This window comes from Tamandua tetradactyla, chromosome 22 (genome assembly GCF_023851605.1).
Source record: "Tamandua tetradactyla isolate mTamTet1 chromosome 22, mTamTet1.pri, whole genome shotgun sequence".
NCBI classification, from domain to species: Eukaryota; Metazoa; Chordata; class Mammalia; order Pilosa; family Myrmecophagidae; genus Tamandua; species Tamandua tetradactyla.
The window spans coordinates 43,308,570-43,336,231 of NC_135348.1; the positions used below are offsets into that span (position 1 = coordinate 43,308,570).

Below are 27,662 nucleotides of genomic sequence, written 5' to 3' on the forward strand. Positions count from 1 at the left end.
ACCTCTGATAACGATTGTGTAGCCCTTATCTTCTGCTGCTGTGAGTGTGAAAGTTTGTGACTAACCTTCATTTGTAACCATTCATCCACTGGTTCCACCTTAGAGTCTTCTAGTCACTAAAGCCAGCCCTTACTGTTCATTAATGAAGGGTCTTGGGTCAGCCCAGAACTAACCTACCCCAAGTCCAAAGTTATCTTGACAACCGTGACTGGATCTAACCAAAGTGAGCCCTCCCAACATGCGCAGTAGTTTAGACTTTAACTTACAAGTCACTTATACCCCATTATATTACTAAAAATCACACCCGTCATCATACCAAGCCCACCATTTTCTTACACACATTGTTGGACTAAGTATATGTTCAATCTGCACCTTTGCAATGATGGAATCAATCTAATGACATCATCGGGGGCAACTGGGCTCATTTTCCTAAACCCTGGCCGTCTTATTCTCTAATAAAATTATCAGAATTACTGCAATTCAGGGAGACAGATTTTGGGCCGATAGGCCATCTGATCTGCTATGGAGTAGCTTCTTGCTATGCCTAGTAAGAAGCTTTTTCTCTCTTTGAAAACCTGGCATTTCAGGAATTAGTCATTTGAGCGCATTGGGCAAAAGAATCCATTGCCTTTGTCTGGTACAGAAACTTAATATCGGAATCAACATTCTTAACCCTTACCAAATCACCATTCTTTCTAGAATATGGGATCTAATCGCAAATTTCAAAGAATCTTGAATTATTAATGCCATGTTTTTAATCTTTATCAACTCTGAGAAAAGAAAGTTACAATATATTACTTAAGAGTTTTTCCAGAATTTTTGGTATAATTCACATATATCACTAAAGAGATTTGATTTGTAAGTTCAGCAGTATACATTTGTACAGCGAAAGAATTTCCACTTTTAATCAATCTTGATTTATTGAATTTTGGCTTCGGGAGTTAAATTTCCAACAAACCATAAACTTTTGTCATAGGAAGGAGATTTGCTTCGCACTTATCTCCTCATCCAGAAAGAAAGATGTGCCTGAAAACATACTGATCAAGTGGCCACCCATCCTTGGCATGAACATAGCCCACACATTTACTCAAATGTATGGAACCAAATTCATTTCTTATAATACAAGTCTACCGATACCTGTTCATTCAAAATTTTTTAATTGGTGTAGAGCAATGCTATGCCATGAAGGAGAGAATACAAGTTGTGAAATTAGGATTAGACGACCTTAACTTTGGCTCTGCTAATTTACTAACCAGAGATACTCAATGTTTCTGAATCTCAATTCTCAACTTTTTTCTCATCTATAAAATGGCAGGGTGAGGGTTTAAGACAGATTAGAATGTCTTTGTCATATGAATAACACTGTTTGGGACCTAGAAGGCTGCCTGGTAAACATTAACTACCTTGTTTTCTTCTGCCATCTCCCTTACATCAATTTCTGTGATACCTCTGTAGCCCAAGGTAATTACACAGCATGCACAAATACTGTCTTATGCACAAGGAGAAGATAGGTTTTTAAGCAATAAAACAATGGCAATCTAAGTTACAAAAAATAAAGATGATCAATGTAACACACTTTAGACTATTGAAAATAGTCATGTAATGTCATTTATTTATGCATTTGTGAACATAATTCAGAAGTATTTCACCAGGTCCATTCTTTCTTTGAAAGAGCAGTAGTCACCAGCAGATCTATCTTTCTTTGTAGGGACTTTTTAACCTGTCATTTAACAATGACGAAGCTATAACTTTTTGGAACCCTGGTAGGTTTTCCCTCAATTGCATAAATTTTTTTCTCTGGGAAAATGATGTGAAAGGAGACTAAATAATGTTACAGATATACTTTCCTTTGGACACAAAGGAATAATTGATTTTTCCTTGTATGCCATTTTGAAATTCAAAGAAAGCTGATGGAACACCTGCAAGGCTCTATCAGCAATGTTTAAATAGCTAATTCCCAGGAAAAAAAGAACCTTGTGCCTTAGACCACAAATTTCCCATGGATGGAGAGAATCTATATTTCATCCTTAAAACACTATTTCCTGTCAATCATAGTCTGCAGCTAGCACCTATTAGGTCCCATAAGAACCAGCAAATTAGCCCACCAAAAATATTTAAATAGATTCTCAAGTATATTACCTATACAGGAAAAATAGCTAAAAGTCGTGATTTTGAAGAGGAATGAATTATTCTAAGGCATTCAAGAAACGTCTTGGTTATTTCTTCTAAATACCTAACATGCTGGTTATAAGTGCAATCTTTACAGTCATTTACCTGAATGGGAGAATCATAAAATTGTGAAGATAAATCATGGATTCTTGAATTGAGATTCAAGGGTGGGTGGGGCAGCTATGAGCAAAATAGTCCAGCAATAGTTGTAGCAAATAAAAGGTCTTGCACAAAACTGGTTTGGCTTTTATTTAACTAAACCTGCCAATTCCTATCGCTTCACACATTGTAAAGCACATTTTAAACAGCTGAATGAAGCAGTCGCATGTGCTGGTTTTGATTTACTGATATGACCAATTAGGCCAGAGGTAAGCAAACTTTTTCTGTAAAAAACCAAATGGTAAGTATTTTTGCTTTTGCAAACCATAAAGTCTGTTTGCCAGATAGTCAAATCTGACACCGTAGCACAAAAGCAGTCATAGACAATACGTAAATTAACAGGCATGGCAATGTTTCAGTAAGATGCATTTACAAATATAGGAGGTGGGTTAGATCTGCCACATGGGATATACTGTGCTATCATTGGGACCTATCCTTTAATTAGACCAATCACAAGATATTAACCGATGCTTGCAATCAAAGCTTAACTGTCATGCACACAGGGGCTTCTCTGTCTCGCTGATTTTCCCTCTTACCTGCGTCTTTTCAGATGCAGCCTGGCATCTGAAACACAGGAGAGATGAATATAAGTTTTGAAAATTAAAATAATAAGAATAATGCATACAAAGTATGGGATAATTTCTAATAGCTTTTCAAATTCTTACTGTAGACTAAACTTAATTTCATTACAGATCTCAGAAGAAGGATACAAGTCCTCATATTTGACATAATTTTTAAGTTATTAGAGGCTTGTACCTTAGATCATATTTTCTTATAAATATGTCTTAGGAATAGTGTTCAGATAGAAAACCACAGCAATCCTGATTAGCTTATGAGCCGCCCACCCGAGGTCTCTAGCAACCAGAACACTGCCCCAGTGGACAGCCCGTGGACAATGTCCATATACACTGTGCTTCTCTAGTGTCTTAAAATAGAGCATGCACCACAAGGATGGGCCAAAGCGTCAAAGGGCAGGTGAGATCCATGCGTGCAGATGTTCAGTCACATGGAGAAAGCATGGAAGGGTGTGGGAGTGCAGGTGACTGGGAGGAGCCAGCAATCCAGGGAAATAAAAGCCAAAGAGTCCACGTGTTGAAAAGAAATAAAAATCAAAGTATATGCATAATTCTTTGATTAGAATGAAGAGCAAATTAAGATGCTAAACAAATGAATTTATGGAGATATAATACTAAGTCAATACAATAAGAAAGGGAAAGAAACAGAAATATACAAGTACAGCAAACTGGTGCCATCTGTTTCTCTAAGAAACAAATATAGAGTTTGACAAATATCTAAATAAAATACCAACTCTCTAATTGAAGTTCTTTGGTAAGATAATAGAAATTCTACAGTGAATATTGTAGGAATGAAAAAGATCAGGGATAATGTAAGAGCAATTGACAGGGCAAAGACAGAAAGGGTTATAAAAGATTTTAAAAAAACTATTAACTCAGTGAAAGCATAAAAATATTTTGAGTGTATTATCTCAATTTTAAGTTTCCTAAAGAACAAATACTGATACCTAGCACAGCAAAAATGAACTACTTCTACTTGACAAAGTAACAGTAAATATATGAATTAGTATTGCTACAGGTAGAAAATAACAGAAAAGAATACTTTAATGTTTTGTTTTGTTTTTGGCATGGACAGGCTCCCGGAAACAAACCCAAGTCCCCGGCATAGCGGGCGGGAGCTATGCCACTGAGCCACCGTGGCCCCACTGTGGTGTTTTAACCATATGAGAGTTTATTTTTTTCACCTAACAAGGAGTCCCCGTAGTCACCCAGTGGAGTCCTTGACATCTGGACTCCATCCAGCCCTCTGTTCGAGAGCACATGATGCCTGTCTGATCTCCAGACATCAGTTCCATAGCCCAGGCTGAACGCAGATTCCAAATGATGACATTTGCCATCTGAACGCATCACTTTTTAATATGAAAAATATTGCTTTTTAGAAGATCCATATGGTAGACTTCAATTTTTATCTTTTTAGTGGAATTCAAGTAATACACCTTCTGTAGGAGCAATGAAGGCTCTGGGAATTAAATAATTTTGACAGGATGCTGAAACCCTGAAAAAAGCATGCCTGTTAATAAAGAAAAAAGCAAGAGTGAATATTAAGACAACTAGCAGTGCAAAAGAGAAAGCAAAATTTGTCTCTCTCTTCTCTCATCCCCCCACCCTCACCCCCACCTCACCCCCAACCCCTCTGCTTTCTCTCTCTCTCTTATCTTAAAATACAACATAAAACCCAGGCAAGACAGCTCCATATTTTATTCATCTTTCAATTAGAATAGTGCTGTTTGCATAATAGATTTTGTTGAATGAATGATGCCCTAAGTTTTATATTCGTAAGAGGCTTTAGGAATCTTTTTTACATCAAAGGCACTTAAGATTCGCAGAAGATTGACTTAACCAAGACACACAAACTTGGTCTCCTGAATCTCATTTCCTCCAGGTCCAGCCTTGCTCTCTTCCCTTTAGAGGGAAGAGAGAACACAGAGAGAGGCTGTTCATAGAGTTATAAAGTGCTCATTTTGCTAAAACAGAAAGCTTGCTTGGCAGATGTGAAAGTAAAATGTACAAGGTAATATTGAAATGTAACTATCGTCACACACATCCAGACCGAGGAGGTGGGAGAGAAAGCATAAGAAAGACATGAAAATAATTGTCCATAAACATGTTGAAATGGTGATGAACATACGTGGAAATCTCCATGTAGCTCAGCAAAGACAGAAAACAGCGAAGAAAGAAAGATCCTCTCCTAAGAGCACTGGACACATACAGATCAAAAGCAAAACAATTATACATAGAAATCTTTTCAGAATGCTTTCATTTAAATTCATATTTATTTAACTGTCAAAAAAGATGTGGTGTCTTAAATTTCATTTATTATTTTAGTCATATTTAATCTATTTTACAGCAATTAGTCCTTTGTTCAACAGACATGCCACACATACAGTTGGGCATAGATGTATAATTCCCCAAACTGACCTAACTCTTGAAAAGCTATTAAAAAGAATCCTTATTTTAGTTTAAATGAGCACAGCAAATTCGTTTTCTTTGCTTTTTGTTGGTTAGTTGTCATTTTAACTTTCCACTCTTTATGTGGTAGGATAATTTTGTCCTGGATTGTTCCCTCTTGTATGATAGCAACTAATACTCAAAGAGTGCTAGAGAGATCATTAACATAATAAAAAATTACTTTCTAAATGATGTTCTTGTTTTATATACAGGCTCTCACTATACATGGCCTCATAAGTTAGTCCAGACCAGTTTGGGAAACCATGTTTTTGTGTTTATATGTATGCAAACACACACACACATATGCGTATATATATATATAGGAAATATATATATTTCCTATTGTAACACAGCCTTGATTTTATTAATACTGTAAATAGAAATTCTGACGAGTTGCTCAGCAAGCAAACATGCTCAGGTTTGAACCTTTTAATTCCTCTACCAGTTGTTTACTTTAGTCTAAGTTATTTCTGGGGGGAAAAGGCTTTGAGGAAGCTACCGCACTTACTCCACTCGTTAGCATTCCTAGATGCTATCGAGCAGCCTGCAGACAGGAGCCTGGCGTCGTCGCAGCTCCCTGAAACCTCAGCACCCACCTGGCCCCACGCTGCTGGGGCCACACTCAAGCTTGAATCCTCTCCAGCTCTGCAATGCGTGACCTGGCAATATTCTGAAATCAGTCACTTTTGTTATTTTGTGGTGAGATTGTTTCTCTACCAGATGGATGCCTAGCAGCTGTGAATATTGAATTCTGCATTAGCCTCTGCAAACAAAAGGAATAATTGTAGCACAGGCTTCTAAAACCGTGCAGTCACCAGGAGTTCCTGTCATAAAGTTACAAACTCTTGGGGGCCAAATTGCTAAGGTCTGCGTGCTAAGATACCCACAGCTCTCACTCCAGCGTTTCAGAGGCTGGAAGCTGCAATCCTGCAGCAGTCCATTCAGTGGCCGAGTGCGAAAAACAGAGTGATGACAGAAAACAGTTAGGTGGGATTATCTTTAAAATTGTGATTGTTAAATTACTTTACCAATATTAGAAAAATTGCTTAAATCAAACCGATGAAATGAAGATGTCCATTACCTGCTTTTCATATTATAGAAGAATTGTTAATATTATGCCAATTAACAAAGATTGGACAATAAACCCCAGGGTGTATTTTCAGGAGAAATGTGCCGGACCCTGCTACCCCCCTTCCCCTCCCGGAAGCTGCTCAGGATTGACAGGTGCTGTTTGTGCGTAAACACAATTCCTTAAACCTGACGCCCTGCTGCTGCACCGGGCGAGACCCTCAGATGTGTAACTGCAGGCCACGGTGCATGATTTGGGCCTGGCCTGACACGGGACACGGGCAGATGGAAGCGGTGGAGGGCAGCAGCTGCTGCGTGCTAAGCCTGTCATCTGAAACCCCTTCTCACTCTTTCCTAGCAAGGAGCCAAGTGCCTCCTTTTGGAGATGGCAAAGGGATCCCTGAGTTTTCAGTAAAAGTAGCTGCAATGGAAATGTTTCCCTGGTATGCAAACACATGGCCAAAACAAAAATAGGGGATATTTTTAGTACCTTTTTAACAGGCAACTTATGGGATTTGGTCGAATTTCATAAATGCTATCTAATATTTTAAATTTTTGAAAAGTTTTTAAAATATTTTTGTATTCTAGTTTCATAAAAAAGTGCTGTCTGCTAAATAATATTTGATTGGAAAAAGATTATGGATTAATACAATAAAATGACCAACAAAACACTATGCCAAAAAAACAAAACAAAAACAAACAAAAAACACTATGACAGGTGCTTGCCTATGGGAAAAAACAAACAAACACTATGACAACCAGGAGTATAGATTCACATCCTTTTTTCTCTTTTGTATGGCCAGGTACCAGAAATTGAACCCAGGTTTCCAGCGTGGCAGGCGAGAACTCTGCCACTGAGCCACCATGGCCCACGCAAAATTCACATAATTTTAACTTCTAAAACTTCTACTTTTTCTTTGGCAAGAACTAGAAACCTTTTTTCAAGCTCAGTTCAATTCCCAAAAACAACTAAAGTACTATTTCCCCATTAGTAGAGTATGTTAGCATTTTTCAATGTAGCACTGAGCTATTTTGATGAGAAGGTTGTTTAAGTATGAAAAGATGAAGAATTTAATTGACTTGACTTTGAACAATGCAAGGAGGAAGAAAGGATGCGAATTCAAAGTGGGCACCCCTGTATATCCTACCCTTGCACAGAAGAAGAAATAGGATTCATATAATCAGTCAACCATAAAAAGCAAAACAAAGCCAAATTTCAGGGGTACATCTTTCTTAGGTTTCTGCAATAATTTTCATTATATCTCCAACTAGATCTCCTAACAGGTAATCTGGCCTGCACTGGATTACCCGCATTCTAATACTCTCCAATAAGGGGGAGGTGATTGGGTTCCATATCCCAGTTTCTTCAATGATTCCCTGACTAATTGGTTTTTTGACCTAAAGTATGTTGTCCAACCTTTCAGATCCTCACAACAAAGGGGTAGCTCGTTGATGTAGCTTTCAGCTTTGGGGTCAGTAATTGTAGCTAATTTATCCATAATTTTGTAAAAGATGTTCTAAATAAATCGTTGCAGAATGTAAGCTGAATGATACGTGAAAAGTCTCCATGTCGTGAACTCATGTATGTGCTTTCCTTTCACAGTACGGTGGTTCCTTTGTGTATGTAATTTTTTGTATACCTAAAACTTGTTAATCCATTACTCATCCACTATTTGTAAAGCTATGTAGATCAATTTTTTGAAATCATGAATAAAATTTTTTAGTAAAGTTCATTAGTCATCGTTTTTAATTTTCATTCATGAAAATTTGAATTTTTGTCAGTGATGTCAACTAGAAGCAAGGTATGTTGGCATATGCTTTAAAGTAAGATGGAGTTCTTAAACAGAACCTTGATATTTCTGACTTCTTTCTGAAAAAAAAGAAGAGAAAAGATGAATTGATTGACATGAGTTAGAGTTGCGTCCAGTTGGTCTCATTTATAACAACTTACCCTTCTCTCTGCTATGGCCTTGCCCTCTGTTGTTTTTCTCCTAACACATATGCTGTACAAACATTTTATCTGAGATATATTTTGCTGCCTCTGTTTGTGTAGGCCCCACAAAGATAGGCTTTGTGTTATTCTCCATTGTCTCCCCAGGCCCTAGAACAAAGGACAGCGTGGATTTTCCATCAAGCATATGGGAAAGTTGGGTTCTAGACCAAACTAGAGAGCTACTTAACTTCTCTAAGGTTTAAAAAATGTCAAGTGAAGATAATCATACCTTGAACATTTTAGATAAACACATATTTATTGACTGCTTACTCTACGCCATGTCTTGTTCTCATAACTAGGGATTAAAATAAACAATACACAGTAGAAGGAAGGCTCTGCCTTAATGGAGCTTGCATTGTTGTGGAAAGACAAAGAACCACAAGTTAATTCTCTCATTATCCCAGTAAGTTGGCATCAGGTTAAATTTTTTAAGCAGCTACTTGCTGGTATCACTAACATTTTTATTCCACAGATTTGCAGGTTTATCAAGACTCCAGAAGAGCTTCTTAGGTTGAACCTGGAAGTCCGGGATAAAAAATGACACTAGAGTTAAAGAAATCTGCAATAAAACTGAAACCAGAAATCCCAGCAGAAGTGTCTGGGAGAAATGCATATGGCATTAAAGGCAAATATGTTGGAGTTTAGCAAAGAGTTTGGGAGGGAAGAGTGAGTTTAAGAAAGCTAGGATGAAATCAGCTGTGAGGGCAGAATCTGTTGCTTTAAGATAGCACAAGGAAGCCAGAACATGGCATTTAGAAGGAATAGTGATGACTATGGCCTAGGACAAACAGACAGCAATTCCCCAGGGACTTGGCTTATATTTTTACTTTACTTCTAGACAATATTTGGTATCTTAACACAGGTTAGCATTTTAGAAAAAAACACAGCTTTGGGACTTAGATGTAGGTTCTAGTTTATTTAGTTTTGTTCTTTCATAAATCACATAACTGAATCTTAGGTCCCTCATTTTAAAATGAAAGGTTGTAGTATTATTTGAAAGTCTATATCCTATTTGAACCATCCCCTCATCTTAAAATGACCATTAGCTGTTCATTTTGAAAAGAAATAATTTCTTATAATTTGAACTACATTTAAATAAGACCTTGCATTTATTAACACATAAAAATTAACTCATATATTTTGTAGGTGACATTTTTGTCTATGATGGCAAAGACATTTTCAACAAACTAAACGTGATTGTGTTTACTTAGGGAATCTATGAAGTGAAGAATTTTAGTTAGTGAATTAATGTTATGGAGTTTACAGAATGCACAGACTTTGTGGGTGTATCTTGAGACTGTAATCAGGCAAGATGACCGCCTTTTAAGCTAAAATTATGTTAATTCACTTCAACTGAAGCTGAGCATTCCAGTTCTTTCTAAGTCAATGACATAACATCAACAATTAATTTCCATGAGGCGCACATGTCTATACTATTTACAGTTAAATCAGTCTGAGTATTTTGCTTTTATTCATTTTCCATGAGTGTCTGCTACATTGTGGAAATAAGTTGTTTTGTAAAAAACACTCCACATTTTGCATTTGGTTCCCCCTTTTGTGACAATTTTATAACATATCTTACTCAAGGTGGCTTAGAGAAAGAGATTTGTTTCCTTTAAGAATATAACATATTATTTGAGCTCAGAATAATCATTCACTGACTTCCATTCTTTGATTTAAATCCCCCAAAGAAAACCAATCCCTTTCTTAGTGAAATCAAATCCTAATCCTTGATGTTTGGGAGTGGACAGAAAATTTACGCATTAGTAGGATTGTTTGAAGTTTCTAGACCCAGCTTTTGATTTCCAAAGTCTAGGCTCTATCTGGCTCTTTTTACTTAACTCTGCACCATCTCGTTGCTTCCCTCCAGCACTAATACAGGAATAGATGACACAAAACTAATAATTGAAAAACAAAATCAGCCATTACTAAAGAATGGTGGGGTCAACTACCAAAAAATGAATATAGAACATGACATAGAACTTGATGATGAGCTTAAACATAAAGCTTTATAATCATCAACCTGATTTGCCCTATACGATACTATCCTGCCCTGTTTCCATAGGCTGCTGGCCTCCCTTGTCTGGGAAGAGCTTAGGCAGTGTCTAAAACCTGGCCAGGTCCTCAAAATCTGGACACGAGAGAGAGCATTTCAGAAAGAGAAGTTGGTTCCCTTTGCCAGGTGTGCTGTCAACCTGGCAGGTGTCAGGGCCGTCAATTAGGACAATGAGGCAAACCCTACTTACTTCCTATGAAAGGAGGTCCCGGTCCCGTGCTCCATTCTTCCCCACAGAACGACCTCCCAAGCCGAGTGAGATGACCTGCGGCGTTGACTGGGGAAAGTATCTCATCCCTGAAGGGTCCTGGACAAGCATTTCCTGCTTCATCTATGAACCACAGCGGGCAGGCGGAAGGAGAGGATGGACTAGGAGTGGAAATGAACTGAGTCAGAATGGAGAAAAGTATCTTTTCCAAAGTCCCCTGAAGGGAGGCAAAGTTCCCACATAGTGTTTTGGCCTAGAACTGGACTCCTCACCCGCTTTCTATGTCTCAATTTCCCTTCACTTCTGTGGCCTGAAACTCACCACCTCTGTGGATGATTGAAAATAAGAAAGAATGTCTTCCTCCAAGGGGGACCCTAACTTAGAGCCGTGCGATGTGGCTCTACTTCACGGTGTCAAAACTGTAAACAACTCTCTCAAAATAATTTACTACAAACTGAGTATCTATTCAAGAGAGACAACACAAAATAAAATGGGATATGGATGGGTAAATTTTTTTCATAGCCTTAATAGGAGGGTTTAATTCCTGATAAACAATATTTCAAAAGTTAGGTCAATGAAAACAATTCTGAAAGCCAGAGCGGTCATCCAAAAGGATTTGAAGAAATCAAATTCTAGTGGCTGTCCAGCTACAAGGACCACATTATAAAACTTTGATTTCCACCCAGATGGGCCTTCTGAAACACAATTCCAGTCTTTTTAAAATTCTCTATTATTTGTCCTTGAGAATACTATTTAATATTTTCCCACTAAACCACTGTAATAAAGGACTAGTCTTCAATTTTGCCACCATGGTGATAATATTTTGCTGTGAGTAGTTTTCCTGTGATAAGTGTGTATATCTAACCTTAATATATTTTCAGATTTTAGTCAATGAAAAGTATGCAAGTTAATCGCACCACGTAGTCCCTTTACAGTCGATGTAATGGTTGATTTAATTTTGTTCACGTCTTTCATCGTGCAATTTGTTTTTACTTCATCATATTTGTTCTTTGTTTTTTTATTCTGCCTTTCTTGATCTATTTTGGATTAATAAGGTATTTTAAAAGTATTCCATTTTGCTCTTTGATTCACCTCTTAGAAATTCATTGATTTGTATTATTAGTGATCACCTTATACTACAAAATTTCCCCATAATCTATTACACTTTAACTTAAATTTGTATTTTCATCTGCTTCCTGAATCATGTAAGAACTTCAAAATGGTTTAATTTCATGTGCTGCCTTGTGCTCTGTACTATTATTGCCATTTATTTTAATTCTGCATAAATTATTATGCCACAGGATATCATATTACTGTATTTTTATTAAGGGATAAAATACGTAAAAGTGCATATAGTGTGCGGAACTTAAGTTTTCACATTGACTTTTTTACATATGTGTATGTATTTATATAGCCTCCACCTATAAAAATATATTGATCACATAAATTTTCCTTGTGTCACTTCCAAGATTGTAACTACCTCAAATTAACCATTATTCTAATTTTTCACACAGCGTTTCATTAGCATTCTCTGGTTTCTTTCTCTCACTATAATATCTGTGAGGTTCATCCACATTCCTGTGTGTATCTGAGATTCGGTCCTTTTCATTGCTGTGTAGTACTCCATGGCGTGTATATACATACCTCTGTTTTCACACATTCTTCTGTTGAGCATTCAGGTTGCTTTCAATTTTTGACTTTTAAAAACAAGTGCTATAGATGTCTCCCTGGACCAGATAAGTCCTAAAATGCAGAGGGCTCAGCCCTTCCAGAACGTCAGCTAGTTCTATCTCTCTACTCCATATTACTGACAGCCCCTTGCAACATGAAAAAGTTAGAATGGGCATAGCCCAAAAACCCCTAAACAGTGGAGTAAAAAGATCGAAGGTGATGGTGGAATTACACAGAGAAGGTAGGGTTTAACAAATGAGTATGAGTGCTGAATCTGTATATTGGTACTTCTTTTAGTCTTCAGTGCCTCAGACAGCTAGAAATGAAAACCTAAAATTGTGGAATTGTAAAATCATACCAAACTCTGAAATCTTTTCTACAACCAATTGGTGCCTTGTACTTTGAACTCTATTGCTTTTTGTATATATGTTATTTTACACAAAAAGGATTAAAAAAAGAAGGAAAAATATAATAGAGAAGATAGGATTTAACCAATGAATATGACTGCTGAATCAATATATTGATATTTCTTTTCATCTCCAGTGTCTCGGAGCCGCTTGAAGAAAAAATGAAAAATCATGAAACTGTGTGTAACCCATACTAAACTTTAAAATCTGTTGTATAACTACTTGTTAAAAGGTACTTGGAAACTTATTTTTCTTTTGTATATATGCTATTTTTCACAATAAAAAAGTTAAAAAACTGATATAAACATTCATAAACATGTCTCTTTGTCAGATACATTTACTCACTTTTCATGAATATATCTCCAGTGGTAAAATTGTTAGTTCATAAAGTTGGTGTATTTTAGTTTTAGGAGATAACTGCAAACTGTCTCCCAAAGTGTTTACACTATTTTTACACTCACGCCAACACTGAAGCAGTTCAAGTTCCTCCAACTTTTCACAAACTCCCGGTTCTAGCAGTTCTGGTAAGTGTGCAATAGAATCTCATCACTTGAAATCTGTACTTTCGCCTTAATTTTCTACTGCTGCTCCAACAAATTACCACATTAGTGGTTTAAAACAGCATCAATGTCTGATCCTACAGTTCTGTAGATTACAAGTCCTGCACAGTCTCAGTGGGCTACGATTAAGGCGTTGGCAAGGCGGCATTCCTTTCTGCAGGCTCTAGAAAGACCATGTATGTCTTCTCCACCTTCTAGATGAGGCTTGCAGTCCTGCCTCATTGCCCCTTTCCTCGACCTTCAAAGCTGGCCACTTTAAAACTCTCTGACCATTCTTTTGTAGTCACATCTCTTTCTCACCACGGCCGGGAAACATTCTCTGTTTTTAAGGATGCACGCGATTAGATTAGGGACACCTGGACAATCCTGGGTCTCAGAACCCTTAACCTCGTTGTATCTGTAGCGTCTCATGCCATGTGGGCGAGCATGTTCACGGGCTTCAAGGAGTCGAACACCAACTTCTTTGGAAGGACATTATTCTGCCAAACACAGAGGCCACAATGAGGGACATGAGCACTTTTCATAGGCTTTTGCTCTTTTAGTTATTTTCTTTTATGAAATGCTTCTTTAAATCGTTTGGCTCCATTTTAGATTGGATTGTTTCTTATTAAGAGTTCTTAACATATTCCTGAAATTATATACACATACACAAAATATATGCATTAAATATTCTGGATATTATACTGTATATTATATTATATAAATGAAAATATATGTATTCTTTTCCCAGTTTTTGGGAAAAAATTTAGCCTTTTTCTCTATGCTAACGGTGTCTTCTTGTTTTCTGATTTGTAGAATATTGTAATTTTCATGAAATCCAATTACAATACTTCTTTCTTTTATGGTTAGTGCATTCTGCATCTTCTATAAAACAGATTTGCTTTTAAGTTTACGTCTGTGACATATTTCAGGTTAAATTTTGTGTATAGCATGAGGGAGGATTAAGGTTTCTTTTTTTTTCCCATGTGGATCCCTCATTATACTAATTTATTGAAAAAGTGCCTTTGCCTCATTAGCTTTGTTGGTGGAGTTATTGCCAATCAGGTGACCATAAATGCTTTAGTTTGTTTGTGGAGACTGTTACGTCCCACTGATCTACTTGCTGACCTTGACTCCGGTACTCTCCTGTCTTAATTATTGAAGCTTTATAGTAAGTTCTGAAATCTGTCAGAGCAAGCCCTCTATTTTTTTCAAGATTATCTTGGCTTTTTTTAAAAAGGTAATTTGCATTTCTGTATAAATCTTCAATCAGCATCGAGATTGCAGTAATATAGGAGAACTAGTTGAGAAATGATATCTTAAAAATATTAAACCTTCTGAGCCATGAATGTGGTACATCTTCCCATTTATTTAGGTCTTTATTTTCTCTAAGCATTTTTTTTTTGTAGTTTTAGTTCAGAAATCTTGATCATATTTGCTAAATTTAGTTTTGGGAATTTAGTGATTTTTTATGCAGTTCTAAATGGTATTTTTTAATTTACATTTTGAATAATTTTTTTGTGGTAACATATTGAAAGAAGATTGCCTATTTATCTGTTGATCATAACTTCATCAACCTTGTTAAATATTATAGTTGCTTTAAATTGAAATTTTTTAGTAGCCCACATATTTAATTTCCCACTTCTCTTTATTCCATCTTCTTTGGGGTTCATGTTTGTTTGAAGAATGTTCTTTAATATATTATTCTTCTGCTACTGATCTGTTGGTGACGAATTGCCTGAGCTTTTGTTAATCTGAATACATCTTTATTCGCTTCATTTTGAAGAGTATTTTTGTTCATTACAGAATTTGAATTCTAACAGTTTTCTTTATTCTTTTTTTCAACACTTGAACTGATATTCCATTTTATTAGGCTTTCAGAGTGCCCACTGGAGAGTCATTATCACAGATCTCGTGGATTCTTTAAGGATCTGTACGTCCTGGGGCTGGTGGCTGAGTCTCCTTGCGATTCTGTGGCTTGTACCTCTGCCTCCTGTTAGATGGGGGATGTTCTCTTCCTTTCTCTGCTCTTCTCGTCTCCGCTGAGGGCCAGTTTGCCTGTGGCCTCCTCTAACTCCAGGCCTCTCACGTCTTCTCTTTAAAAGGCCTCAAGTAACGTGGATGAAGACACACCCTGATTTCAGCTGAGCCACATCTTAACTAAAAATATCTTCTTTCAGTGGGTTCACACCCCCAGGCCTGCAGATTAAGAGCACGAGCCTGTACATGCTGGGTTACCATTCAATATTCGCAGGTGGTTTTAGAGGCCGTCTGCAGGTTGATGATTTTCAAACTTACATCTGCAGTCCAGTCTCAGTCCCCCAATTATGCACTTGAAATTTTTACTTGGATTTCTGACTACTGTCACAAATTTAAAATGCTAAAAGCAAATTTCTGCTTTTTACCTTTAAAATCCCATTCTATTTTATTTTAGCAAATGCCTCTATGATCCATTCATTCTTTCTTCCTTTTACTTTATATCCCATATTTAACCCATCAAGTTCTGTCATTCTTCCTCTAAAATATATTTTTCCCACTTCTATGCATCTTTTCCAGCATAACCTTAAGCACCTCTTTACTTCTATACATTCCTCGTCTATGCTCTTTTAATAAACTCCGAACAATTAGGTAACATTTAAAAAAAATTACAACATGCCATGCCCTAGTAAAATTTTTCAGTGGCTTCCTTTTGTCCTCCAGAGAAAACCCAGCTCTCCAATATGGACGTAAGGGGCCCTGCCAGGTCCGACCTCTTTTGGCTTGTCCTGTCTTATGTCATTTTCCCTTATTTCACATTCCTGCTACATGGGCCTTCTTATCTTCTCAAAATGTTCCCATTATTTTTCATGTTAAGACATACAGTCTCTGCTCTCCTAAAAGCTTCTTTCATCTCAGTTCACCGTAGATAGACAATTCTCATTTTTCTGGGTTGTGATTAAATATCACCTCTTCATAAATTTTCCTTGACCATTTAGTAAATGTGACCTTCTATTACTCTTCCAGTAGAATATGTGTCCTTTATAAGCTTCTGGCATTTGAACTGATTTAATGATTTCTTATTGTCTTCTTCCTCATTCTATCTAAAGCTCTAAAAGAGCAGGGAATTTTTTTTACTTCTAAAAAGTGCTGTGTTTGGCCCAAAGATGGCACTCAATAAATATTAGCTAAAATAATAAAGTTTTTAATAAATTTCTTTCGTTTGGCTCACCTTGGTGGGTGTTTGCTGGTTCTTCAATTCACAGCCTTTTAAAAGAATTATCTCTTTAGGGGTACAGCCTTTTTTTTAAAGAAAGAATTAATTAGTACCGTAACTACTACCACCACTCTTTTAGGGTAGACTCTCTTCTAGCCACCCCATGAAGCACTTTTCATGCTCTTTGTCATTAACTGTAGTATTATTTCTTCTTCATTTAATACAAAAATTAAATTAAGTTTATTAATTTTTAATAAATTTGGACTGGTGAAGTTTATAACCTTTTGGAGTTGAATTAGGAAAAGAGAGTTCCACAATACCATAAAGTTTCATAGTTTTCCTTCTTCTCCTCTTGGCTGAGGCAGACCGCTAGGCAGTCAAATATCCGAGCATCGTGGTGGGTGAACTTCTCTATTCTTGGTGCGTTCCCAGGGCTTTCAACTGTTGAGCACATCACTCTGCCATAAGAGTCCAAATCCGTGGCTCTAGAGGACCTAGAAACAGCTTCCAAGTGTCTGCCCGCTTCGCGACATGTATATGAGGTGGGCCCACAGGCTTACTCATCTAAGCGACTTTGATCACTTCTGATGTGGGGAAAGGAAAATAAAAGGACTAATTATACCGCTTATTCTGGTCATCCAAAGCTTAAATTAATATTACGCACAATGATTAAAGTGTCTAGTGAGCCACTCAGTGCAGTGGACATTCCTTAATCGATACAAGCAGATAATGTGAAAACATTGTTTCCCTATTTTAGAAAATGGCATGGCCCACTTGGAGGGATTGGTTTCATCATCAGGCACGCCAGCTTCCTCCTCTAGTCTGATAACCAGAAGCCACATGAGAGTCAACCTGGAAAGTCCAGGAGCCCTGGGTGCAGGGGGCATGTTTGTGACATTTCTCTCTTTTCCCTGTTATGAGCACCTGATGGGATCCAGAAGCTGGGGATTGTCATGGGAATGTAAAGCTGGAATTCAGTAACACAGCCCCGAGGAATTCCTGTAAAAAGCTTCATAAAGAGGTTAATCAGATTCAAAATATTCTCTAATGTACTCTTACGAAAATGAGTCAGAAACTGGGTTGGTTCTTCCTTGCATTTCAATGAAATCACTTTATTCTCTTTTCCTCAATTTTTTATTGATAAAATAGGGAGAAATAGCATTTTTTTAAATGAGCCAGATTTAAATGAGTCAGATTTCAAAAGCAATAAAGATATTTTGACTCTCTTGATGGCTTTTAAGGATTAGGATTTAGTTTTATCCACATCCTGTGTAGTAGCTAATCTCCAAAGATGAATCATATCTTCCGGTTTTCATTCCCTTGTGGGGTCATCTCCACTACTTTAAATCTAGGCACAACACATAATTCATTTTTCTTTCCAATAAGACATGGGAAAAGTGATGCTGTGTGACTTCTGAAACCAGGTCACAAGAAGCCTTGACTCTGCTTCTGGGGCCTCTTAGCTGTCTTGGGTTGGGCGCACGCAGCTGGCTCTGAGTATACTTACTACCCAGGAGCTGTTGCGCTGGAAGGCAGGTCACATTACCTGCCCAGACACACACCTCCGGGAGGCTGAGGCCCAGTCAGCTCCCACTCTTGCACTGCCCCAGTCCTGCTCCACCACGTCTGAGTAAAGCCCCCAACTTTTTTGGTGAATGCAGGATAGGCTGCAGCTGAGCCCAGCCCCAGGCTCCCTCCGAGAGAGACCTCTAGTGAGAACCACCCAGCTGAGCCCTGTCAGCCCTCAGAACTGTGAGAACAACCAAAATAAATGGTTGCCATCTGTCCATGTTGGCGGATGATTTCATTATGCAAAAATAGATGACTAGAACATGTTGATACCAAACGTGAAAGTGTTGATAGTTTTTAAGAAAACGCTTGTTGTGCAGATGGACATAAGTAAATCAGTATCGATTGGCAATGTGTCTGTTCCTATCTCTGAAATTAAGCACATTTTTGGTTTCTCAGTATAAATAGGTACAGATGAAATATGCATATGTAGAGTGCAGGAGGACAAAGACACGAAATTCAATATGATTTTACAAACAGTTAAAAAAAAGTCCAGCAAAATACTAAGAGTCTGGGGTTATGAAAAGAAAAGTTCTTGGATTTTTGACCCTGTTACACTGCCAGAGAAAGAAACATTTTCTCATGCCTTCTTTTTTCAGTGCAAAGTTCAAGAAAGACCACCTGACCCACAGCTGAGAACCATACATAAGTAATTATTTCCAAATATCAGGAAAGAGAAGAAACTCTTTCATTCATCATTTCTAACACCTCAGCTAACTGTGTTAGACAATAGTGGGTCACCCATTCCTCCAAGCAGGCATTGTCCAGGCAGTCAGAAAAAAAATTCTCTCTTCTCTCAAGGAGAAATTTTCTCATACAAAATGACAAGAGATTGGAAGGAATTCAAGGCCACAACATAATGTTATAGTTCTACTAATGAATAATAATCCTGCATGATGATTTCAGCATAAAGAAAAACTAAAGTATATAATATGGAAGAGATTTTAAAAATTTCATTGAATCCGATTTTTAAAACATTTTTAACAAAAGTAATCTATTTTTATACTTCAAAGCAACATATTTGTATCCCAAATACATGTAAATCTCTGTTAAAATTATCATTTTTAATTCTAGAAATATTTCAAAATTTCTTAAGTCTTGCTATTGGTGGATTTATAGCATCTGCTAATGTATTAGTATTGAAAGTGGGGGGTTGGCTTAAATTGAAGACATTCCGAATTCCAATGAGTATTTCAATATGTGACAAATATTTTCTGAGAATTTTGGCTGTTGAGTTGAGAAACGTCTGATTCTGAAATCTAGTATATTTTGTTGATTTTCAACAGTTGTTTCTTTTACTCAACTTGGCTTTCTGCTTCAAATGCAAGAACAGATGATATGGGTATAAAATGATTTTTTTCAGAAGTAACACTTCACAGATTTATTTTTAAAAGATATGTTCAGAGTTTTTTACCTTAATACTCTGGCAAAATAGCCTCCCAGACAAGGAAACAGTATTTCTTCGTACAGACTGTTTGGAATTAACTTTAGAACAAGATCAACTTTGAGGAAAACGATGCTTTATTGCTGCAACTGATAATCTGGACTAACCACACCTAAAATTTGATAGCTTATAAAAGAACCCCAAACCCAAATAAGCCAAACAATAAATAAACATGACCTTAAAAACAAAATAAAACCAAAAACCAAAAACCAAAAACAAAAACAAAAAGCTTCTAGTTGTGAATCCCTGTGCTGGTATCCTGAACTTGCCTTTCACTTACTAAACAAATTCTTTAAACATTTGCAAAGTCATTTCTCTGCTATAAGTAATGGTTATAGAAATCAATTGATTACAGTTTTAGAGTTTGCCCTGGGGTTATCAGAGAAGGAAAGGTTCTTTTGATAAGGCTATAGGGTGCATAATCAAAACCATTACTACTTCTCCCCAGATAGGTTTCTGATGTTTCTAGGGGTTTTATTATCTCTCTAGACATCATGAGAATATCCCCTTTTATAGTGACTGATTCAGGTTTCTTCTCATCTGCTGTTATGACAGTTTTATACCTCCAATTACAATTGCAGAAATCATCTTTACGCACCTCATAATTCAAGCCTAAGCTACTCCTGCAATAACAACCAACAAAGATAATGTGAGGTGGAGTCATGACCTTAAATGAACCCTTATTTTCTGGATGCTCTATGCTCAGGATAAATGGGGACCACATATAATACTGTGATGTGAACAGCAAAAGAGAATCCAAACTCTCTCGCTGGTTTGGAAGGAGAGACGCGTGCCTGGTCCTGCCGATGTGTTATTTGAAGTACACCGTAACTCTCATAATCTGCACAGTTCTCTCGGGGCAGTGTGACACCATCGGGAAGGTTTTGGTAAGATTCATACTCACTAGATTTTCAAGCTCAGCTGAGGCAGATTGAGGTCTGTTTGAGATGTAATAACGTACTGCAAACACCAGTCTTAAGCCACATCTTTTAGGACCTTTGTTTGTGCTCCCATAAGTCAGATTGAGAAGGTTATTGTCAACAGAAATTCCTCCTTTTTGAATTTTCTCATGTGAAGAGATAAGCCAAGATAGTTTCAAAGTCCAGTATCACCAAAACAGATGTGACAGCATAGACTTGGATATGTGCTGTCTATGACTCAAGGAGTTAGAATTCCTTATTGCCATTTTCGTTTGCCTTTGGAGACACTCCAAGTTTACGACTTGGATGTTGCATATTCGGGAACACTCATGTTACCAGCTTCAGAAAAGAGTTTAAGGGCTCTGGCTTATAAGTAGGTCAATTTTCTATATACATTATTTTTTTGAAGTTAGCTTTCAGACCTCAGCAATCTCTAGCATATTGTGGATAAGGAGAGTTCCCACACCAATTCAGAGTAATGGAGGCAACAAGCATCCATCGGTGTCCTCTTACTAATTTCTCTTATTGTGACCATCATGATGCATTTTGCTATTTGTGGAAATTACACAGCATTCTTTGGGTCAGGGTGAAGGAAGCATTCCTTCTCTCCTGAAGCAAACAAGACTACCATGCCATAAAGAAACATGGAATAACTTACGTCAAATTACACAACTAAAGAAAATACCACAATAAAGTCTTTCAATGTCCAGATTTCAGTAGACAGAAACAATAATCAAATCATACAGTTGTCTTTTGAAGGTGCATTTATGACTAATATATTTGTGTTTATTCTAATTACAAATTTGCAAGTGAATGCAAGGTCATTAATTATAATTGTTTCAACACTACGAATTTTGGAATAATTTGGGCAATTAAGCTTTTCATAAGAATAGTCTTAATTGTTTCAAAAACTACATTAGACTGAATGCATTCTAATTCACTGTATTAGCACTAAATAGGAGAGAATTATGGTAAAGGCACAGACAATCATGTTTCAAGTCTCAGTTTTACTGTTTCCTAGCTGTGTGATCTTGGCTAATTGCTGAAATTCTCTAACCCTCAGTTTCACCACTTGTGATACAAGAATAACAATAACCCTAATTACTTGGAATATTGCAAGTGTTCAATAAATAATAGTATTTCTATAAACTCAGAAAAAATTACTTATCATGAGCAATGCTCAGAGGCTCTGATGTTTCCCATATCATTATATCATTAAAATAATATTTTACTACAATTATTAAAAGGAAACTCTGGAACGAAGGTGACCAAATTCTGTTATCAATGGTAACATCAAATTTTGATGCTGTGATTAGGAAGAGGAACTAATCTATACACAAGGATTAGTGTGGAATAGAGTGCAGTGACTCAATTCCAAATCCTGTGGTAAGTTTTCAAATCCTAACAGCCCCTGTATTACTTTGAATAAACTGCTCTCACAAATACCATCAACTGGCTTGGTTTAAACAAGCATATTGAGGCTAGGCGATGTTCAAAGTCAAGAGCTCAGCAAGGCTTGCTTTCTCCTGAAACTCTGCAGCTTTCTAGGGCCGGCCACTGGCAGTCCTGGGGCTCCTCGGTTGGAATCTCTGCTCTGTTCCATGGCGATGTCTCCTTCTTCCTCACCTCTGTGGCTTCGGGTTCTCTCTCAGCCTCCGACAATTTGGATGAAGGGCCACCCTATTTCAGTCCACCGCGATCTAACTACAAACCTTCAAAACGCCCCATTGACACCGCTTTCGCACCCACAGGGATGGAGACGACGAGCCTGTGTCTGTAGGGGTCCGGACTGAGCTTACCACAGGACATGCATGAAAAAAATTCTCCCAGTAGCAGTTTTTGGCACTGAATTCAAATGTTGGTTGAATGTAGGTGGATAGGCAAACAGTAGCCTCAAATAAAGCAGTTGTATCTTTAGACAAATGTCAGTGATGCTGGAGAGATAAATCAAACTGGTCTATTGTCAGTAAGAGGAAGGAGGTGGAAGTTAATGTGGTCTAAAGGGAAAATAACTTTGGCTTCGGAATCAGGTAGATTTCAGCCTGAGCCTGGACTCTGTGACTGAGGAGCAACCTCACTGCTACTAACCACAATCTTGGGCAAGAGGCCCAGCCTCATTTAGGGATGTTTTTGTCTACCTCTTTATTGTCTCCCTCTTCTGAAAGACTTGAAGTTCTTAAGGCCAAAGCTCATAGAGAACACGTGCCAGATAAGCCAAGCGACATTTTCCGGGCCTTGTGCAAAGTGAACATGTGAGACCTCTTGGTCAAAATTAAGAATTTCCAGTCACGGTGGCTCACTGGTAGAGCTCTGGCCTGCCCTGCCGGAGACCTGGGTTCGCTTCCTGATGCCTGCCCATGTCAAAAAAAAAAAAAAATTAACTTTCTCTTTCTTACACTATTTCTCTAGTTGGCACCCATTAGGTTCCATCTCTCAAATAGCTCTCAAATTGGTCTTTCTGCCATCCACTCTCACCAAGGTTTCGATTATTTTTCATAAAAACTTCATAAGAACTAACAAGTCATGCCATTCCTTGAAATGAGAATTCCCAGTAAATGATAATTATTGTGATATTATATCCATTTTCATGAGAAAACATTGGTTTGCGTTTTAATAAATAGCACATGAGAACTTTTCATTATTCAGTGAGAATATAAAATAGAATGTTTCCATCCTTTACTTAAAAAGTTTGAAAAGCAGCATAGTCCAATGGTTATGAGCTAAATTCCAATCTTTGTATTTTCTTTCTCAGATTATTGTATAAATTATATCATACCTACTATGCCTTGAGCTACCATTGAGTATCATGGAAGCTGTGCTTCTGCACAATGAGAAGTACAGTTATCTAGTTTTTGTTAGAGGAAGACTATTAATAAAAATAAAATATAAATATTAAGTTAGGGGCTACAGAAAAAAGTTTACATGGTCACAACAAGCATTTTACACAGCATATTAGATGTCAACAAAGTTTTAGAAATAAATCTATAAGCATTAAATTCTAAAAGAATAGCCAATACTAAGTACTAGCAATTGAAGTTATTGCTGCCCAAAATTAGAACCCCCAGAGAAGAAGACATAGAATATAACAAAATGTGGCACACAGAACTAAATCCAGACTAGCTTTATATTACTTTTTTGTCCAAATTGGTTGGGTTATAACCAATTTCTCAATGAGGAAGAATTGGAATGAAATCAGAATTCAATATATCGCTTTCATATGTTTTGCCTGTAAAATATCAGCTAGCAAGGGGTAGGTTTGGAAAATAAACCTAGGTCTATTTCAACATCATAAACCCAAGCTCTACCCTTTACTGGTTAAACAACACGAAATTACATTATTTAAATACTCCAAGATTTCATTTATTTTTTGTAAAATCTTTGTAAGAACTAACAAGGCATGCCATTCCTTGAAATGAGAATTCCCTGGATCTTCATCTATTTATGTACTGAGTCTTCATCTCCCCCTCTGTAAAATGGGCTAACAGTACATCTTTCTCAGAGTTAGATTATACATGAACATAACATTTAACATATTGAGCAACATATGTTTTATAATTAAAAAAAAATTTAGTATGAAGAATATCTCACACCTTAGTCTATGTTATATTGCATTCAAGTAACAGAAATTCTTTTGAAATAGCTCAGGTAATGAAAAAGAGGGGACTGGAATGAATAAAATAGATATAGAAGGGGTATCATCTAAGGGTAGCGGCATAGCTAGACTTCACAATACAGGGCAAAGAGAAACTAGAAAGTCTCCAGTTACCCAGGCATCCTTTTCATCCTTCCTTTGCTCTGGGGCTCCATAATCTCTCAAAGCTTCTTTTCTCATTGTAGTGGCTTAATTCTTTCTTTAGAGAGATTTTCCCTGCTCCTACTGAAACTGAGCAGCCCAGAGTTCTCAAATTTACATGTTACTCTTCTTCAAATATCCAACTTAGCTTGATTGACTGTTAAAAATTCAATTCCAAATTCTAACTGTGCCAGCATCTTGGGTCGTATCAAGAGAAGCCAAGAAAGCTGGCTGTCCGGACCAGACATGACGGCAGGGAGCCACTGATGTCTGATGTAGGAGAATGGGCGGCCTATGGACAGAAGGCAGTTTTCAAAGAATTACGACTGATTTGAGTAAATTCCTGAGAAATACCCACTAGACAATCTTTCTTGAAATGTTCTATCTTTTGTTAATGTTATTGATTTATTTCCTTATCTCTTTATTGCACTCAAGGTTGGAAAACAAGGTGGGCATCTTACTCACCTTTCTGTACATTATTTTGTCTAGGAGAATCTCACGTTATGTAGGTAGTGAATGAATTTTTGTTGAATAAATGAAGGAATGAATGGGAAAATAAAGATATACTTTGAACCTTAAGCCATTATTTCAAATTTTTTATAATAAAAAATTTTATTATAGTAAATAATATAAAAGGAAGTAGGTGAAAACTGTTTTTTATTTATGCTGCAGGAAGTTTTCAGATTAGTTAATAAAAATGAAAAAGCTCCTTTTAAATGCCTGCAGAAGTCTTTTTAAAACCTCAAGAATCAAGCTTTCACCAGACTGGGCCCATGTAAACAGCTACCACTGTGTAATTCTACTCGCTGACAGGACCATTCCAGGACTTCCACAGTGGGGATAGATGGGGAAATTTTCCAGAAATTTCTCCATTCTAGAACCTCAGGAGTGATGTCTCCAGTTATTGGGTAGTAATTGACACTGTGTTGTCATGAACTGGGTTCATGACATGAACTGGGTTCGATTCCCAGGGCCTGCCCATGACAAATAAATAAATGAATAAATAAATAAAAATAATAACAAATTATGATTATAGCCAAAGGTATATGACTGTATCATTAGATATCTGTTGCTATGGGTTGTTTAAAATACATATAAAAATGAAAAAATAGAATGCAACAAAATTGATTAATGCACACGCTAGATTTAAAATAAGAATGTAAAATAATGGAAGATACCAGATTTAAAATAAAACAACCAAACAGAAATTTTTATTCTATTAAAGTTGTCAAGGTATATTTTGTTGGGTTATTAGAACAAAATTCCACAAGAGAATTCAGAATATCTCCCTCCACATAATATTAGTTGTAGTCTTTTTTAAATACAGAGAGATATACACTTATAATTCTTTCATTTTACCTCTCTTGATATTCCCCTAAACCTATTTAAAGTAAGGGTAACTTAAAAGTTAAGTCAAGTTTATTCATTCTCTCCATTCTACTGTTTATATTTTAAATGGTTACCACTGAATATGTGAGTTTGGTTTGTTAATGCTGCTGGAATGCAATATTCCAGAACTGGCTTTTATAAAGGGAAATTATTGGGTTACAAGTTTACAGTTCTGAGACTGTAAAAGTGTCCTAATAAGGCATCCAGATAAAGATACCTTGCTTCTGAAGACAAGGCAGTCTGCCACATCCGAAAGCAGATGACTGCATCTGAAGTCCTTACTCCTGGTTCATTGCTTCCAGCTTCTGATTCCCATGGCTTCCTCTCAAGGCATTTGTGGGCCTCCACTTAGGTTCTCCAGGGCAAAACTCTGGGTTCTGGCTTGCTCAGCTTCTCATGGAGAGACACATGGTGATGTCTGCTGGGCCCTGGTTCCTGAATAACTTCTGTCAGCTCTCTCAGCTCCTGGCATCTCCTGGGGCTTCTGCATTTCCAAATAACTGTGTCTATGTCTGCTCTGAAACAACTGTGATTTACCAAAATGTCTCCCCTTTTGAAGGACTCTGGTAAGTAATCAAGATGCCCGTTCAATGGGCGGGGCCACATCTCCATCTAATCAAAAGATCACACTACACCTGGGTGTGTCACATCTCCATGGAAACAACTGAATCAGTTTCCACCCTAAACAACAGTCTGCCCCCACAAGAATGGATTAGGAAAACATGGCTTTTCTGGGGTGCATCAGAGTTTTAAACTAGCACAGTGTGAAAATATGATCGATTTAGAGTTCTGTCTTCTGAAAAGGAATACATAACCTGTATGCCCGTGTGTTTATTATGTTGACTGCTCTATTTGAGTATCCTTTATACTTAAGCTTTTTACAAAGAAATAAGTGCTTTTTTTTTTAATTTTTGTTCCCTGGTGAAAGAGACAGTGTGAAACTCAAGAAGCACATTTATTTCCATGATTTCATATTTATTCCTTACTATTCATCATTGCCATTGAGAAAAAAAAGTTTATTTCCCCACATATTCCTCAATGTAATAATATACCAATTGTAGCAATACTGGCCACAAAAGAATCATAAAGTTCACCTGTTCCCAGAAGAAAATTCTGGACAGAACTCTTTCTTCATTCATTTATTGAAAATATATCCATGCCAGCATTGGCATCATTATCTTTAAATCCTATAAATAGCAAGTGATATCTCCAGAAAGCATGTTAAAAATGATATGGAGTTAAGATTCTCCATGTTTTCTCTGCTGAGAAAAAGGAAAGAAGTCCCATCTAATCCAAGTATGTGTGCTGAATACTGGTTTTCGAGTCTGTATAGTATGGAATTGCTTCTTCTGTGGTTCCTTATAATCTCATAGAGTTCTAAGATCCTTGATTTTAAGCAGTTAGAAGCCCATGGCCCTTTTCCTTTTGGTAAAATCTGATTGATTTTGTCACTAGAAGAAACAAACAAAGAATATGCATGTGATTCATTGTTTTGTGTAATATATTATAGTTATTTAAGAAATTAGGTCTAGCTGGGTAGAATAGCATGGGTAAAATGAACTGACTCTCCAGCTTAAGTACTTAGATCTGCATCTGAGTTGTGCACAGAATAACCACATGGCCTTTGTCAACTTACTTAGTCTCTCTTAAAATACTTCTGTGAAAATAAGGTTTTTATGAAGACTTCATATTTTAATATATGTGAAGTGCTGAGAGCAATATAGTAATTCCTCAAAAAATCTTAATACATAGCAATATTAAAATACTACACATGAGCTCTAGTTACAATAGAGAAGTCATGAAACAGAATTCCCAGGAGCAAATTATTGCCGGACAACTTCTTTTTTTTTTTTTTTTTTTTTTTTTTAAAGGAAAGACAGAGAGAAGGAAGGAAGGATGGAAGGAAGGAAGGGAGGAAGAAAGGGAAACATCTTTAAACATTTTCTTGTTTTATTGTATTTTGTTTGTTTGTTACATGGGCTGGGGCCGGGAATCGAACCGAGGTCCTCCGGCATAGCAGGCAAGCACTTTGCCCGCTGAGCCACCGCGGCCCGCCAGGAC

The 27,662-nt window shown here is 37.0% G+C and overlaps 1 long non-coding RNA gene across 1 annotated transcript; it reads right to left on the reverse strand.

Annotated features, from left to right (window-relative positions):
- Window positions 1-8,410: 8,410 nt before the first annotated feature.
- On the reverse strand, window positions 8,411-26,033 carry LOC143666154 (uncharacterized). The gene is made up of 3 exons (XR_013167421.1): window positions 25,819-26,033; window positions 10,659-10,837; window positions 8,411-8,520 (listed from the first exon to the last, which is right to left on the reverse strand). It is a non-coding gene; the product is annotated as an uncharacterized LOC143666154 (long non-coding RNA).
- Between the last annotated feature and the right edge of the window lie 1,629 nt (window positions 26,034-27,662).